The sequence below is a fragment of the Aegilops tauschii genome, chromosome 6 (genome assembly GCF_002575655.3).
Source record: "Aegilops tauschii subsp. strangulata cultivar AL8/78 chromosome 6, Aet v6.0, whole genome shotgun sequence".
NCBI classification, from domain to species: Eukaryota; Viridiplantae; Streptophyta; class Magnoliopsida; order Poales; family Poaceae; genus Aegilops; species Aegilops tauschii.
Genome location: NC_053040.3, coordinates 51,906,254 through 51,910,957, shown reverse-complemented (window position 1 = coordinate 51,910,957; position 4,704 = coordinate 51,906,254). Strand labels below are relative to the sequence as shown.

General features: G+C 48.3%; 1 pseudogene; it reads right to left on the bottom strand.

Annotated features, from left to right (window-relative positions):
* Nucleotides 1-1,547: 1,547 nt before the first annotated feature.
* Nucleotides 1,548-3,464, bottom strand: LOC109755117 (F-box/LRR-repeat protein At1g55660-like; annotated as a pseudogene).
* Nucleotides 3,465-4,704: the final 1,240 nt, after the last annotated feature.

Below are 4,704 nucleotides of genomic sequence, written 5' to 3'. Positions count from 1 at the left end.
ATTTTTTTTTTCGAAAAAGGGGGACTCCCCGGCCACTGAAGTAGAGGCATATAATTACTTCGTTATTATCTCTATACTACGATCCGATGTTCTAGCAATAACATGGTTTATTGTTTGTGCAGAACCAAACATGTACACCTTGCAGTCTAGGCATTGTTTTATATTATTCCCATATATCAATATGAGTTCACACAACACTGATGGCCGACAACCTTCTCTGCCCTTGGATTAGGAGCCCACATATGACTGACGGGTGAAGATTTTTTTCTCTACTCTTGCATCGTCGAGCTAATTTTTATCATTGTAGAACTTCAGTCAGGAAGACACTTAACTTATATTTTGTTTTTGTTTAGAATATGGTTTGTCAATTCTAGCTTATAAGCCTTTTATATGGAATTCCATGGATCCTATATTTCTATTCAGACAACATTGGCAGCCTTTAATTCCATTGACACTGCTAACTTGCAATACAATGTCTTCAGGGAATGACAGCGTGAACAAAACTAAGTGCAACCTTATACGATATATACAAAACTGCAGAGATGTGAAATGATCCCTCAGTCCACCTTACTGGTTACTATGCTAAGCCAAATATTCACTTTGGTTTTGCTGAAAGGAGTCTGGCATATCCATGCATGGATACAGAACCACCATACATTCTATTATGACTTATATGTAATGGATATTTTAAACTATACAATAATAATCAAGTATTGTAAATCATAGTATTATTGTCAGTTCTGATTGTCATTCTATTGCCAATGTTCAAATTCCTACAAAAAAATCTCACTTAAATATATTGCAACCAATTCCCGCAGCAACGCGCGGGGCATCATCTAGTATATAGTACTAACAGCCACAAGTATTCACTACTAGTACATTTTTCCAATACTTCCGCTCTAAAAACACTATAACTCCACACCATATAGCCTACCCACCCAGTGATAAAGTTCCAGTAAAGGCCTTGTTTTGCAAGCAATAAACATGTGCATAAAAACTAAATCTCTCTGGCAGCAATACAGAGAACAAGTTAACAAGCGTCAAGCGGTACACACAACGATCCCTGTCAAAGCCAACATTATCTTCACTTTCAGGTTCTCAGCCCAATCCAATGCTGATCCTGCTCAAATTTGTTCAACACAAGATGCTACTCAATTTCATTTCAGTAAAACTCAACATTTTAAAAAATCAACCATCAGCAAAACTTTAAGCTGATCGCATACCTTGAAAATTTCAGAAACCTCTCCTTCCTAGCTAGAAAAGCATAGGGGCCTAGCCTACAGGTTGACCTTTTGCAAATATCAACAAATGCGATATGTACGCAAAAGATCAAATCAGCAATTAAACATCTCGCACATGAGTATAACTGAAAAGACAATTAAGTTTCCCACACAAGCTTGTGGTTCTAGCCCAGCTTAGGCAGAACAAGCCACATTTGCATATGGTAAGACCATAGGAGTAGCTTCGGCGGTTGGGGTTACCACCTGCCTGCTCCGTCCTGTTACAACTTTCGGCGGTAATATTTCTCACCCCCTCCCCACGGAAAATTTCCACAGTGCACTATTTTTGCATTCAGGAACATCTTTTCCAGTTTTAACAGGGGTAACTTCATAAGTTACTGGACATATTACAGAGGAACTTTATTAGACTAGAAATAGAGCAGACTTATGCGAAGGAAGACGAGGCAATCTTCAGGCATCAAACCCATCTACAAAATGAGCACAAGACAGTGCAATCTTCAGGCATCAAACCAGACTATGGCTTTTTGAAGGGGCTTGCCACTGACAAATCATGGATATGCTTCTTAACAAGGCACTCGGTCTGTATGAAGTATTCCTGAACTCAACACATGTCAATCAGTCCATATTCAGTAGGGCTAATCCTGAATTCAAACCGAGCATCTCGGGAAGCTCTGTTTTTCACTTGTAGCAGCATGCGCAGATAAGCCGCCTTTCCACGGCTGTACCCATTATATACTTCAAATTCAATTCTGTCTAGCACCTTTGCATTCAAGACAAAGAACCTCGCAAATTCAAGCTGGTTCCCAATGCCCAAGAATGACTTGAACACCACTTTTTTGAGACGGGTCTCAAGGCATTCGATTGGATGTAGTGGGTCATACAGAGGCTCATTTCTCTTATCCCTGCGTAGATGAAACTGCGAAATGGGAAGGGGGGCATATGTTAAAACTGTCGCTAACTAGATAACATCATAGGTCAAACAAATGGGACAAATGAGTACTCACAGTGACATAGAGCTTTTCCAAACAGGGGAACCACTTGAGGATGTTAAGAACTGCATCCAGTTTATCTCCAGAAGACCTGAGAGCAAAAACCTTCACAGTGTGCATCGAGTTTGTGGAGCTAACTGAGCTTATTCCCTGAAGAAAACAAACAATGAACATAAAAAATATATTTATCTACATGTAGGAATGCCGAATGCAACATTAGAAGATGAACCTGCTGCTACCTTGAAGAGTAGGAGCTTGGAGACGACCACTAAGAAAGAGCCCAATATCTCCAGATTAGGCGCCTTAATACCCTGATAGTGACGCAATCATCTCGGTTACAGTCAGTTAATAGTAACCTTAGAAGACAAGGAGCATCCTCGATGACCAGTTCCACTTTTTTACTAGAGCTATGACGGAATATGATGCTCCTAATAGTCGGCGAGATAACACGGAGGCGACCCGGAGCACGAAAATCGGCCATGTATAAGCTTTCCAAGGCATGGCAGCCGGAGAGCAGTCTATGGAAGACCTCCTCTGAGATGGAAATGTTAAACAAGGTGAGCTTGTTGAGATTGCGGAAATTCATGGGCGGCACGATCTCGAAGGGGAACTTGCAATGGTCGATCTTGGCAGCCAGGATGGTGGACGCAGAGCGGAGCACTGATTCCAGCAGCGGGGGGTTGGCGTTGCTGATATGGAGCTCCTCGAGGTGGGCGAGGGCCGGGGAGTGAAGCCAGCTCGCCGCCTGGGCGTGGAGACCGCCGGCGCCGGCGCCGCGGCAGAGGAAGTAGAATCGGCGGGCGGGGCCAGGGTGCTTGGAGATTATCTCGGAGACGGCGGAGGGTGGGACGCGGGAGGAGGTGGGGACGCCCCGGGGTCGGGTGCTGACCTCGAGGTTGAGAGGCGCGGAGTGCCAGAGGTGGCGCCACCGGTGGGAGAGGACTGGCGTCCGGCCGCCGTCCTTGGTGGGGAGGAGGGAGATGATGGTGCCGAGGATGGCGTCGGGGAGCCTGCTGATGAAATCGTCGGCGGTGGTCACGCCGCAGTCGACACTCCGTGCTCGCTTCGCTGCGGACCCATGGGATTCGGCGGCCGCCGCCGTACCCGCGGTCTCCTCCTTCTCCATGGCCGGCGACCGGCAGGCAAGTCGGAACCGAGACGGAGGGATAGGGTTGGCCTGGCCGCCGCCCGCCGCGGCTTACTGGGTAGGCAGCGGTGCCTCCTATATTTAACCGGGGACTTGACTCACACACTCTCCCGCATTAACTTGGGATTTTGCGTACAGCCAAGCGTTGAGTACCACGTTCATGCGAATCCTGCCAGTATTAAATCACGAGGACACGAACCATCAGACCACACCAAAAGCAGCTGAAAAATGGACGAACTGAACCGTCACCAAAAATAACCGACTTAAATGATAAGAGTGTGAGCAGAATACCAAGAGTGACAGTAGCAGAATCGATACATCATCAACAGAAAAACAAAAAGCAGTCCAGTAAACAAACTTACTTCCATGCACGGGTGATTCACAATTCATGTGTGGATCTGATCTGAAACGCCACAGCAAACAAATTTGACCGTGCATAAACATAAAAACGCCGACGATACGCATCGAACATATTAAGGATGAACGGGGCGCTAGGCACAACCGCGCTGCGTCCACGTAGGCTATGAATAGACCGTTGCGTCCACGTAGGCTATGAATAGTGTCGAGGCAGCGCTCGAGCGAGCGGAAAAAGCAACGGGCAGCGAGAGGAAAAAGCTCCCAGACGTGCGGGCGCGGCGGCGACCCCATGGCGGGCGGCTGGGTCGGAGAGGTCCCCCGCGTCCCTCCTTCCCCGCTCGGCACTCTCTACCTCTAGTGCAGCCGCTGCCTCCCTCCGCTCTTCCCATCTCGCCAGAGCAGCCGCACCCAGAGTCCTTCCCGCCACCCCGAGTAGCCTTCATTCCTACTCGCTCCAGAGTTCGAGTAGCCCCCATGTCTGCCCCCGCTGGAGTTCAGTTGTAGGGGAGGAGTGGATCGACAACGGGGCAACAAATAAGAGGATGGGAGATCGAGAAGGAAGGGAGCCGTTGCAGAGGGAGGGGTGACGAGGGTGGGTGGAGGTCAGGCATCAACAACGGATCCGCGGCGGAGTGTAAGAGGTGGTGCCTACCGGCCGCCACCTCACCACCGGCTCCTGTTTGCCGGCGGCAAGGAGAAGGGCACCGATGATGTGCTGCTCTGTCTCGGGGCTCAGCGCCCTCTTCGACACATAGGTTGGCGGGCTCTCGCTCTGCACCTGCACTCTAACGACCGCGCTTCATGTGACAGCGCTGGATAGCGGTTTGGCCTTTCTTCTTCTGCTCAACACACTTGCGATTTCTTTGCTTTCCCCGTTCCTCTTTGTCTTCTGCTGTACTAGGTCCCGCTACTTACCGTGCTCTTCATTTCCTTCTTATGTAGATCAATCAATCTTGGCGTTGTATGCGAG